This window comes from Periplaneta americana, chromosome 8 (assembly GCF_040183065.1).
Source record: "Periplaneta americana isolate PAMFEO1 chromosome 8, P.americana_PAMFEO1_priV1, whole genome shotgun sequence".
NCBI classification, from domain to species: Eukaryota; Metazoa; Arthropoda; class Insecta; order Blattodea; family Blattidae; genus Periplaneta; species Periplaneta americana.
This window is the reverse complement of record NC_091124.1, coordinates 142,114,394-142,128,569: the sequence shown is the minus strand read 5'-3', so window position 1 is coordinate 142,128,569 and position 14,176 is coordinate 142,114,394. Positions and strand designations below refer to the sequence as shown.

At 35.2% G+C, this 14,176-nt stretch overlaps 1 protein-coding gene and 1 long non-coding RNA gene across 2 annotated transcripts in view; one reads left to right on the top strand and one right to left on the bottom strand.

The window, feature by feature from the left end:
• Window positions 1-14,176, bottom strand: part of LOC138705120 (uncharacterized) — a 106,508-nt gene that overhangs the window by 60,510 nt on the left and 31,822 nt on the right. The window lies entirely within an intron of this gene.
• The window catches only part of LOC138705113 (malonyl-CoA decarboxylase, mitochondrial-like), a 96,976-nt gene that overhangs the window by 67,558 nt on the left and 15,242 nt on the right, over window positions 1-14,176 (top strand). The gene's annotated exons all lie outside the window — the stretch shown is intronic.

Sequence of the window (14,176 nt, the reverse complement as noted above, 5' to 3'; positions counted from 1 at the left end):
TCGGTCTCTACCTGATACCATTAGATGGTTATATTTCAGTTTCGGGCAGATCTTTATTTCACCTCCATCCATAGATAAAATATTCTCGATAATGGTTTTGTTAATTATCTTCCCACTGGGTAAAGTAAAACCATCGTCAATGAAGTGGTTTCTCAATAATTTTATCATGTGTGGCACATCTTGGAAAACCCAGATGCGCTTGGTGTCATCACTGGGGTTATCAAAACAACTTTTCTTGTGATCTACTTCCAAATCCTTCCAGACTCTCTTGTTTTTCCCACCCATGTCACTTACAACTCCCACAATAACAACACCCACCTTTTGCACTTCTAAAATGATTTCTTTTAGCAGTGATCCTGTCATTGTAACGTCAAAATCAAAAAATATTGGCTGCTTCCAATTACTGCATAGCGCTCGAACTATTACGACTTGTGCCTGGCTGTGGGGCCCATAAACTTTATCCTCATCTTGGTCATAGCACACTCTTGCATCCACATTCATTTCATCAAAACTCAGGATACATAAAAGTTCATTTTTTGTTAAATTCTTGCATTGAGTTTGCATCATAAATAAAACATCACTTAATATGCCAGGCCTGCACTTAAAGGAATTGGAAACCCAGCGCCTTAGAGTTGACAGTGATGGTAAGGGGATTCCTACACTTTGCCTTAAATATATGTAGCATTTCCTCGATATTGAGCGGAGTGTCAATGCTCTGCTTATATTTTCTCTTGTCCATTTTGGCTTCTTTTTTGTCACCAACAAGTTCTTGATCTGGTTTTCTGTAAAAATTTTTCTCAAAACAATGGAAACTCTCTCTTTTACCTTTGCATTAATTCTGTTCTCAAGTTGCTGTATATGTTTACTTTTCCTGCTCAGAGCCAAGGTCAGTGTCTTATTTTTAAGTTTTAACTTATTCATTTCAGTCTGCATTTGTTTATTATCTTTCTCTAATTTGTCTAACCGTGCTTTCAAATGTCTTTCTGAGTCACTAGTGCTATCTGTAATTGTACCAACATCAAACTTCTTCTTCTTGGGTGATAGTGTCTTCAATCTCTCAAGTCTTCGCTTTCTTGAATCTCGATTAATCTGCCTTGTCTGTCTGTCACTTACCGTAATTTGTGGTGACTCTGGCTGGTGTGAAGATGAAGCCTCTATATTCATCTTGTTTCGTCTTGAATCGATGTCCAGATGCAATGAAGGAACTGCAGTAATGTTAAGCATCTTTTTAGGTTTAATGTTCAAGAGCTCGGCTTTCAGGTCCCTCTCATAATCTTCTGGTAGAAAATGAACACTACACACGGTGGCATTTTTAATGTTGATTTTGTCTTTCCTTCTGCAAGCATGAATCCATTGCTTACAAACACTGTCATCCTTGGGAAAGGTGTGGTGAATCAAATCTGAACCTTTAGTCTTACGATTATAATTTTTACACGAAAACACTGCGCAACCGGGCATGGTAAATAATGCAATATGTTTTTAGGCACAAAATATTTACAATAAACTAATTAACTTAATACCACGTGGGCTAACTTAAATATATAACCTATATACTACGATTATAAAACACGTGAAAGCCCGAATTAACAACAGTAACTGCTATAAATATAATTCAGTTCATTATAACGCATTTTTATTTGGAAATATTCCACTATGAGTGCAGATTTGTCACATTTAGGGCACACGTAACCAGAATCACTGCTAGAAAACAACTTATAGCTTGCTTTTAATTCATACTGCCAATTGTTTAGCTTCCTCGGTGACGTCATGCGTCAACTGTCTAAAATTTACGTGTCTGCGCATAGCCGTATGAGCACCCCCTGGTTTTGTTATTTGAAGTGTTGTATCAGTGAAGAAGTGTGTTGTGTCAGTGAAGTTTTATAGTTTATAGTGGCAGTGCAAAGTATTTGAACATTGAAATGTTTTTGAAGTGTTAGTGAAATGAGGATAGTATCAGTGAAATGTGTCGTAGTTCCAGTGCAGTGAGTGAGTTGACAGCGAAATGAGTGTAGTGCTGAAAGGTACTTGTGCATTATGAACATTCATAATCGTTGGTTTTTAGTTCGAATTTAGGGTTAAGACAACTTAAATTTACTTTAAATGTTATTTTAAGTGATCGTGCTTCATTTAATTTAGGATGCTCCTTGTTATTATTATTATTGTTATTATTATTATTATTATTATTATTATTATTATTATTATTTACTTACTTACAAATGGTTTTTAAGGAATCCGCAGGTTCATTGCCGCCCTCACATAAGCCCACCATCGGTCCCTATTCTGTGCAAGATTAATCCAGTCTCTATCATCATAACCCACCTCCCTCAAATCCATTTGAATATTATCCTCTCATCTGTGTCTCGGCCTTCCCAAAGGTCTTTTTCCCTCCGGCCTCCCAACTAACACTTTATATGCATTTCTGGATTCGTCCATATATGCTACATGCCCTGCCCATCTCAGACATCTGGATTTAATGTTTCTAATTATGTCAGGTGAAGAATACAATGTGTGCAGTTCTTCGTTGTGTAACTTTCTTCATTTCCTGTAACTTCATCCCTCTTACCCCCAAATATTTTCCTAAGCACCTTATTTTCAAAGACCCTTAATCTCTGTTCCTCTCTCAAAGTGAGAGTCCAAGTTTCACAATCATACAGAACAACTGGTAATATAACTGTTTTATAAATTCTAACTTTCACATTCTTTGACAGCAGACTAGATGACAAAAGCTTCTCAAGCGAATAACAGGCATTTTCATATTTATTCTGCATTTAATTTCCTTCCTCCCGAGTGTCATTCATATTTGTTATTGTTGCTCCAAGATATTTGAATTTTTCCACCTCTTCAAAGGGTAAATCTCCAATTTTTATATTTCCATTTTGTACAATATTCTGGTCACGAGATATAATCATATTATTATTATTATTATTATTATTACTACTACTACTACTATTAATTATTATTATTAATGTTATTATTAATTTATTATTAATTGTCATTATTGAGTGTAATTAGTTACCACTACCATCGGGTTTTTACCCATTTGCAGTGTGAATAAATACATACATGGGGCATTCCACAGAAAAGTCAACCCACACACAATTTTGGGAAACTTAATGAAGGAGAATTTTATCTCCTTTAAGTTGTTGAAAAGGCTTTATATTAAGCATGTCTGGTTGAAAATTAGGTTAATTTCATGTTATATGTGCAGTATTCCTATTTAAAAATGAACACTTTGGAACAGCTGCGAAAACAAAGAAAAATAACATAACTTTGGGAGTGGCTAACAGCATTTTTAAGAAGATATTGAAAGTTTTTTGAGTACTGACAGAAAGGTACAAGTATTTGTAGTATGTTCACAGGTATTAAAACCTAAGTCCATCTATAACAAAGAAAGATTCAAACTACAGAAATATTTCATTGTTTTATGTCCCATACGTGACATTAAAAGGTTATATTTTCATATTCTTTGAAAGCAACATATAACAGGAGTAAAGTTTTTATATTTTTAAATGGCATTAGTATGGCTAATATTCATTTTCAATTTTGAGAATTTTAATGCGTTTTTTTATTTACATATTTGCAATTCTTTATATGTCCCCTACGTGACATAAAATTGTTAGTAATTTGAATCAAGGGACTGGGAGTGAACTACTGAACAATTTTTACTATATGTATCGGTACTATATAATAATATAATATTGGATTGTATGTATTTATACTATAGAATGGATGAAAAGCTTAAATAATCCACTAGTGCTATTCGCAGAAAGACTATAGTTTGGTTACAAACTTCTTTTCTTCGTCCTGACATTGTATACACATGCCCAGGAAAGATTCAACTGTCACATGGAAAAATGGCAAGAAGATGACACTACAAAAACATTACATTACAATGTTTTTGAAAGAGGCTTTTGCTATCTTTCAAGAGGAAAATCCAGGCTTCACTTCAGGCTTTTCAAAGTTTTGCACTTTGAAACCCAAAAAAGGTCCTCCTATTGAAGAATATACCATGTGATCAATGCAGATGTCAGATACATGAACACTTCATTTTGAAATTGAAAGCACTAAAAATAAATTATTCTGAAGAATTCTGAAAATTTACGCTAAGTAATGTTTCATCAAATTCTGCATGTTGGTAGAATTCTTGCAACGATTGCCAAAAAAAAAAAAAGTGTGTCTTATGAAATGAAACAAAAGTCACATGGAAGGTCTGGGAAAAATATTCAGAAGGCAGACTGACTTTATTCTTGAAGGAAGGCTTTGTTGATGAACTTCCAGATATTGTAATTAACGATTTTCCAGAAATAATGTGACATGTCAATCTAAAAAAAATTCAAGCCATGACATTTGAAAATGACAAATTGGATTATAGGCTTAATATTCGTATATTATAGATGGACTTCTCAATGTCATTCAGTTGTGAATACCAGCATGAAATACAAAGTGCTTTATGGTCCAGAAGAAGCATCCTCTTGCTTACAGCTGCTACATTTTTCATGGATAAATGCAAGATGTTTCAAGTCTGTTCTAATACTGCACATAAGGATAAAGATATTATAAGAGAACTGTCTTGTGTCATACGTAATTTAATTAAGAATGGTTGTATTGTTAACCTACCTACATATATTTTTGTAAAGTACTGTAACAGAAGAATGCAAGGAGCAATAGCGAGATTGTATCATATTCGATCTTCAAGTTGGAGGGTCAGTCTGTAACATTTGTCAACCTGGAGCCAGGTAATTCAGTGACACTTCAAGATTGGGTGCTCTGTCACTTTTGAGAGTGCCATTTCCCATACACAAATGTGTGTACTAGAACTGCTATATGATGTACAGTATTGTCTCAGTATAACGGACTTCAGTTTAGTGTATTTTTCAGTTTTACGTACATATTTTAAATCCTTTACTGAAATCCTATACATTATAATGCAAAGATATTTCATTTTTACTATATCATTATCTGTGATCATTTCATTATTACGTACGAACATTTTTCAAGTTGATTTATTTTTTTAACTTCTGTAACATTATTTCATCTGTTGTAGGTTGCACAGTTCATGTACCCTGTATTTTTTTGTTTTTATTTTGAACATGATTGCTGGAAACCTACTATTGTGCTTAAATTATATCATTTTGCGAGCATATGATCTTTGTCCTACACTTTTTCTAGCAAGAATGATCGATTTTCGAGTCACTGAGTGACCTTCAACAGTTAGATGGACGATAAATTATTAAAAAAATAAACTAAAGTTAAGAACTTCGTCAAATTTTGTTGATTGTACTGTGCACCATGTGTACATTTGCAAAAGGGTATCTGTCGGATACAGGGGGGAGAGCCATTAATCCTTCCCATTGAAGGCTTTAGGGAACCAACCTGGACAAATACCCAATGTCCCATCCCTACCTTCCCGTGGTGCAGCTGTTAGTAAGCATAATTTTACGAGCTGAACTAAAGGGAGGGGCTACTCATCCATTAGCATTGGTCAGCTTGATGAGTCAATGACTGGGTATAATTTTCCCCTATCCAATACCTAATTCCCTCTTTACCCTTTCCTATCCAGTCCTCTGACTGAACTCTTACTTTCTTCGATCCCGACGGCATTAGAGCATTCGAGGCCTAGGGGTTCATTTCCCTTTCCTTCCTCCTCTTTCTACTTTTCTGTTCCTAGTGCTGACCTGCTATGGCACTAAAATCGTCCTCCAGTGGCTTAAGGAGGGAAAGCTGGTGATCAACAAGATCTCCTAGCTAGGTCCAATGGACCCGACGACCAACAGCAGGTGTGGTCCTCCAGACATTCTGGGGGTTATGTGTGAATGAAGTAGCCACCAAAACGTTAAAATATGGTGTTCACTTAAATCGGCTACAACTTGCCATTTAACCGCTCCAATATGAAATGAGTACCATTAAGGTAAAATTATCCGGAGGTAAAATAGTCCCCCAATCGGATCTCCGGGCGGGGACTACTTTAATAGTACAGAATCAACTAAACATCTTACAATGGAATGCTGGTGGTATAACATCAGCCAAGAAGACTAAACTAGCCAATGTATTCTCAGATAATAATATAGATATCTTCTTTATTCAAGACCCTTCGGTCTAGGGTGTAGAGGGGGCTAGTCTGTAACTCTACACACCTAGATAATTCCTGATGAGCGCGTTCTCGTCGCGGAGGGTGGACCTGCATTGCAGTGACAAAGTCTCATCAGGGACCGAGTATTGGCGGTATAACCATAACAGTTTTTTATTAGGGGGGAAATACCCTAACTAATCCCCAGAACAACAGGGAGGCGGTTCTGGACGCTTTAATTCTAGAATCGGGTGCAAGAGGCCAATCACCTATTCACCTTAAATTATATGATTACGTTTCCCAAGAGAATGATACCCGGACAGATTAACAGGCACAGACTCTTGCTACGTAAACGGACTTTGGCATGTGGAACCTGGAATGTACAAGGAATAAGTGGAAAATTAGTAGAAGTAGTTAAAGAGATAGACTCTTTAGAAATGGATATTGTAATCCTAAATGAGACAAAGAAAAAAGGAAAAGGGCAAGAATTGATTGGGAACTACATCCATTTTTGGAGTGGTGTACCAAAATCGGAGAGGGCTAAATCTGGGGTGGCTGTCCTCATAAAGAAAAAATGGAAATCAGGAATAATTGATTGGAAAGAGATAAGTGACAGGATAATTCACATAACTATACGCATTTATGAATCTATGGTGGATGTAATAGGTGTATATGCTCCTAACAATGATGCTTCAGGTGATGAGAAAAGAGCTTTTTATGATGATTTGAGGGAGGTAGTTGATGAATGCCTGGATGGACATGAGCTCTTGTTAATGGGAGACTTTAATGGACGTGTCGGCAGGAAAATTAATGATGACGTTGTTGGAAACTGGGGAGAGGACACAGAAAATGATAATGGTAAAAGGTTGATTGAATTCTGTAAGGAACAAGAATGTGTTATTATGAATACAAAATTTAAGCATAAAGATATTCATAAATATACCTGGATAAACCCTTCCCGGAATTTGAAGTCTATTATAGACTATGTTATAGTTAGACAGCAACGGTTAATTAAAGTACAAGATGTTAGAGTATGAAGGAAGTTAGAATGTGGGTCGGATCATCATATTGTTGTCTCTAAAATTGCGTTTCCAAGAAAAGCTAAAACTACAAATGAAATTCAGACAAATAAAGAAATGAATTCCGTAAATGATACCAGATATATGGTACATTTATTACAGGAGGACAGTGTAAGATATTTATATCATGAAAGGATAAACGATAGGCTAAAAGCAGTAGAAGAGGACTGGAATGCTGAAAATCTATATTCTTTTTTAAAACAATGTGTTAAAGGAGTAGCTGAGGAAGTTTTGGGAAGGGAGGAAAAGAGTGGACGAAGGACAGAATGGATGACTATAGAAGCACTGGAAATTATTAAGGAAAAAAAGAGACTGTATCATCAGTGGTTAAACTCGAAGAGAGAAGAAGATTTAAAAAACTATAGAGAGTGTAAGAAACAAGTAAAGAAGGTTATAATAAAGTGTAAAGAAGAATCATGGGAAAAGGTGTGTGCTGAAATTGATCATTCATTAGGATACAGAAGATCTGCAGAGGCATGGAGAGCTATAAGGAGGATGAGGACAACTAATAATCCATCACCAGCCCTAAATCTTGTCAGTATGGAGCAATGGGAGAAACATTTTGAAAATCTATTAGTTGAGAGAAGAATGGAACAGCAAGTCTCTAGGTTTACTAATAATACATCGTCATATATGGAACCTATTTTACAGGAAGAAGTGAATCAAGCATTAAAAAAAGCAAAGAATGGTAAAGCCAGTGGTCCCTGTGAAGTAATGACAGAATTGTGGAAATATGGACCCCCGTTACTGAAAAGACTCATTTGTAAATTGTTTAATCAGATTTTGGAAGGTGATGAGATACCAAAGGATTGGTGTATGTCATATATAACACCTATATATAAGAAAGGAAACCGTAAAGATCCTGGAAATTACAGAGGAATTAGTGTCATGTCGTCTATTAGTAGAGTTTTTAGTAGTATTATTACAAACAGGCTTGAACACATTATAGAAGGGAAAATGTCGGAGGATCAAGCAGGCTTCACTAAAGGAAAATCATGTATGGATCACATTTTTAGTCTGAGACAGATAACTGAAAAATCATATGCAAAGGGCCAAGAAATTCATTTAATATTTGTTGATTTAGAAAAGGCCTATGACTCAGTGCCTATTATCAAACTTTGGGACGCAATGGAGGGTATTGGTATTGATTTACCAATTATTTCTCTCATCCGACGGATGTACCAGCAGTGTCAGGCATCTATTAAAGTGGGGAAGAGATTGTCTACACCATTCAGAACGAATAAAGGACTGAGGCAAGGTTGTAGCATGTCTCCTACTCTTTTTAAAATATATATACAACAAATATTAGAACAATGGAATCAGTCTTGTGGAGGAATGGGAATACCAGTTCAAGGTGGCACAATACATTCATTAATATTTGCAGATGATCAAATGATAATGGCTCAATCTCGTGAGGATGTGAAATATATGATGAGAAAACTCCTGGATTCATTTGAAGCAGGTGGATTGCAAGTAAATATGAAAAAAAAACTGAATATCTTGTAGTAGGTGGAAACGGAAGAGACATCTCCTTACACCAAGGAACTATTAGAGCTGTTCAAAAACTTAAATATTTGGGGTCATATATTGATGATTTAGGGAGTTGTAACTCCGAAATAGATAGTAGATTGGTGCAAGCAAGAAAAGCAATAAGGATGCTGAATGGAGTACTGTGGAGCAGGACGATATTGAATGACACCAAGAAGAAGATTTTGACAGCGGTTGTGGAAAGTATAATGACATATGGCGCAGAGGGGTGGACGTTGGTAGAAAGTAAAAAAATCTAAGATTTTGGCAGTGGAAATGGACGGAATACGACGTAGTGCCAGAGTTTCCAGATTAGAAAGAAGGAGAAATGAAGAAGTGAGACGGATGATGGATATGGAGGAGACAGTGATGGACAGAATTGAGAGACGAACTCTTCAATGGTATGGACATGTCAGAAGAATGGAGGAAAGTAGGTGGCCTAAAACTCTTTTGGAATGGTCACCTCATGGTAGAAGGAAGCGGGGTAGGCCAAGAACAACCTGGAGAGGACAGATCCATAGATTGATGAGTGACAGGTCTCTGGAAGGAGATGAATGGCTTGACCGGGAAGATTGGCGAATGGGAATACAGGGTAACCGCTAAATAGTGGAGAAACCCTCAAAAGCAAGCAAGCTTTATTCAAGAAGCAAACCTTAATGCTGACCAATTAAAATATTTTAATTTTAAAGGTTTTAATATGAAACTGTTACCCAAAGGTAGACAGATCAGTAGTGGAATTCTCGCAGGTACATCAAAGAAATTAATTACAAATTTTCAAATCATAAAAGAAATGGATAATCAAGACAAATTAGAACTAATAAAAAATCGAAGTATGGAAAAATCAACAACATTTCAAAATCTACAGTGCCTATAACCCACCTAATAATCCCCTTGATCTAACTTTGTTTGATATACAACCTAAAACTATCATAATTGGTGACTTAACGCCCACTCCCAACTTTGGGGCTACGATAATGTAAACCAACCTGGAAAAATGATCATGGACCTCCTAAATACTACAACCGCAGAACTTGTCTACAGAAAAGAAGATCCCCCTACTTTCATTCATTATTCTGGTTCTGGTACAAATCCAGACTTATTACTAATAACATCAGATATCATTCACGAAACCAAGCAAAAAAATAATTGAAGACCCTGGATCTGGCCATAGAGTCATCATTGCTTCTATCCATCTCCACCAAAACCGAAGAAAAGAACCCTACAATAACAAAACAACATGGAACTTTAAGAAAGCGAATTGGAAACTATTTACAACAGAACTCGAACACCTCAAGCTCAACACACCACTAATGGAAAATACAAACTCAGATAGATTGAACAAATATTTCTGTGAATCTCTTCTTAAAATTGCAAAAAAGCACATTCCACAAGGCAAACCAAAAAAATACACCCCATTCTGGACAGAAAACCTGAATTTATTGAAACAAGATAGAGATAAAGCAAGAACCAAAGTAGAACATAGCAAAACACCAGAAGATACTCAAGATTGGAGGAAGAAGACTGCCATTCTTAAAAAAGCAATCATAACAGCAAAAAAGAACAGTTTCAATAAATTTATTGAAAATATTAATTACAGAACCGATAGCGCTAAAACATATAAATTTCTGAAGAATATTCCCAATACACTGGAAAATACTAGCCAACCTATTATTCATAATAACAAAAGACTAACAGATAGTAGAGATATAGCAAACGCATTTAATAAACACTACTCAAACTCTCACAGATTACATCCCAATATCAAAAAAACTGACAAATTTATCAAAAGAGAATTACATAAAAATAATAAAAACAATATTACCAGTACAAAACCTGAAATATTTCATCAAAATTTTACTTCCAAAGAATTAACTCTAGCTATACAAAATTTAAAAACCAAGAAATCTCCTGGCCCCGACAACATTCATTCCGAATTTTTTAAACATCTGGGGGAAAAAGCCAAGTCTGTACTTTTATCCATTTTCAATTTATCATGGAACACCTCAATTCCTGCAGCTTGGAAAAAAGCAATCATTGTACCAATTCACAAAAAAGGGAAACCTGCTCATGATGTTAATAGTTATAGACCAATAGCACTATTAAGCATGTTAGCAAAAACCATGGAGTCCATGATCTCCAACAGATTAACTTGGTATTTAGAATCCCAAAATCTTTTATCACCAAGACAAGCCGGTTTTCGACAACTACGCTCTACCAATGAACAAGTCATACGCCTCGGCCAAGAAATAAAAGACAGTTTTAACAAGAAAGAAGATACCTTGGCAATATTTATTGACTTTCAGTTAGCATATGACTCTGTTTGGAGAAATAAATTATTACTAAAACTCCAGAAATTAGGTATCTCTAGCAATATGTTCAGATGGATATCAGAATTCCTTAGTCAAAGATTCATTGCCACTAAATTCAATAATTCACTTTCTAGTTACAGACAAATATATCGAAGTCTACCTCAGGGCGCTGTCCTCAGCACAACTTTCTTCAGTATTTATATAAATGACTTACCCTCCCTATTAGAGGAATCAAACATGAAAACAGAACTATTTGCAGATGATATAGTTTTGTGGACTTCCGGATCTTACAGACATAGAGACAAAATTCAAAATTCTGCTCTTAAAGCTCTAAATCACTTACATGAATGGAATACATCAAATTTGATTACACTCAATTTAAGCAAAAGTAACTACCAAATTTTTTCACTCGGTAAAAAAGAAAGAGAATTCAATATCCAATCCAATGCCCAGCACCTTCCTAGGACTTATGAATCCAAATATCTTGGAGTTATTTTCGATAGTAAGTTAACATGGAGCAACCATTTGAAATACATTTCTGAAAAAGCTCGTAAAAGATTCTCCCTTCTAAAAAGACTAGCAGGAAAGAAATGGGGATGCTCTAGGAATACTTTGAACACTACATACAAAATGTTTATACAGCCAGTGCTGACATACTGCGGAGAAATTTTACTTACTTCACCTTTCATAAACGACATAGAATATGTTCAAAACCAAGCTCTCAGACTCATTACTGGTGGAATCAAAACAACTCCAATAGATTCTATGAGGTTCCTCACTAATATTAACAGTATCAAAATGACAATAGAAGAAAAAGCACTGATTCAATATGAAAAACTTATCAGATTACCAGGAAACAATTGGCATTCATACAGTTCTCTCTGTAGATTGAAAACTCAAAAAAGTTTCATATCCATTGTTCAAGAATTAAAACAGAAAATCAATATCCCGAATTTAAAAGAGAAGTTACAAATTAAACCAAACCCTTTAACTCTATTAAATATAGAATATAATCTAAATTTAACAGAATAAATACTGAAATCAGAAGTAATCACTGAAATACTGAAACAATTGTCTTTAGAGACAATTAATATTAGGTACCCTCCACAAAACTGGCTTCATTTATACACCGACGGATCCTTGATCTCCAGAGAACAAGGTGCCGGTGCAGGTGTTACGTGCTGTTTCTTCTCACTTTATAGATCACTTGGATATGGAACAACAAGTTTTGACGGTGAAATCATTGCAATAAGTGAATGTCTCAGGAATCTTCTATGCCACATCAATAAATTTAGGAATGCAGTTATATTGTCAGACTCCAATGCAGCTATTCTATCAATCGTCTCTAAAAACACACCTTCATCTCAAACAGCAGAAATAACTAAAATGCTCTCTCAATTAATATCACTCAATAAAAGAATTGTATTCCAATGGATACCATCCCATTGTGGAATCCTGGGAAACGAGAATGCGGATGCTTTAGCAAAGAAGGGTAGCACTGCTACTTTCAGGCCTGTTACTAAATCTACGTATTACTGTATGAAGAGATTTATTAAATCTACATACTTAGACTTCAAAAAACAAAATTTGATAACACAATCCCAAGGGAAAAAATGGAACTCTCTGCATCAAAATCCACAGTTAATTCCCGATTTACCACGAAAATCATCTGTAGCTGCATTTAGATTGGCAACAGACCATGATTGTTTGGCTAAACACCTGCATAGAATTGGAATATATCAGTCCCCTAACTGACTATTGTGCAACTCAAACCAAGAAATGGATTCGGAACACCTCAAAATCTGTGCTTCATTGGCTGGTCATGATAATATCTTTGAAAAATATTGGAGTGCAGGAGGTCAAATGACTTTATTGTCAAACGCCTGGCATTAGAAAACAACAACATATTATATTTGTCATGATCAACTTTGTAAGAGAATATTTGTGTTAGAAAGGGATTCACTACAGCCTACGGAAATAGCAATTTGGAGTGATGAACCAGTTTCTCAATTTAAGAATAAGTACATTGTTAGGTTGATGCAGCTCCTTTCTGATAACACAAGAAACTATTCAGTTGAAAATACTTCATTATGTCTCACAGGAAAGATGTCATAGATGATGTAGGCAGTAATGTGAAATGCTTAGTGAAGCAAAAAATTATAAATAAAAGAAATTCCAACTTTGTGCAGTGTGCAAAATATTTTGCTGATTTGGCAACACAGCTAGTACCATAAACTTGTATTTTCCACATTAATGAAGATGATATCAGAACTGAAATAGAAAAAGCAATTCATGGAACACAATGGTCGTGATTCCAGGCATTTCTACCTTTCATGTCATGACATAAATTTAAGTTGCAAAGTACTTGCCCTGTCAGAAGAAACTCAAGTAAGAAGTAGGAGAATGGGTAACTGTTACATATGAAAAGCAAGTATACCCAGACCACGTCAAAAAGATTAATTCAGGTAATAGAATTAAAATATCAGTTATGCATGAGTTTTGCATTAGGGAGTACAAATGTCCAAAGGATCTAGACTGCATCATCTATGATCTGGAGGACATTGTAAAAATGATCACCCAAACAGATGAACAAGAAGGAAGTTTAAAATTTGAGAATCTGTAATATTTCATGCTAATGTTGTCACACTGTTCTTTGTTATATGTTAAATGTATTGCTGTCTAACTAAATGCTTTGAGAATGCCAAGAAACCATGTTCTTGATTTCATTTTTCATAGTTTAGTGCACAAGTCCCATACTTGACAGCTGATGTCCCAAACGTGACAACACAGTTAAAGATAAATTCTACTCTGTTGAAGAGCAGAAAGTTAATCTGAATGTTGTAGTCGATAAGCAAACTTCACAATAAAACATAAACAAATTTGTCAAATTTTTAACATTGATAGTTTAGCTGAATTTTGATAGTAGTCTTACAAAAGCAATATGATTATGGACTTTGAGTGTCCCATATGTAACAATAAAATCTTAATTAACCCCAGTAATAGGGCTTGTACTAAGAGTCTAAATGCATTCTGAATCTCCTGAAGTGTCTTGCTAAGTCTCATAACAAGCAAAAAAATTTTTTTCAACTATTTTACTTGCTGTTAGAGTAATTATTTCAAAATAAAATTGTGAGCAACTGTCCCATACGTGACAGTGGAATGCTTCACATATTTTATTGGGACATCCCATGACA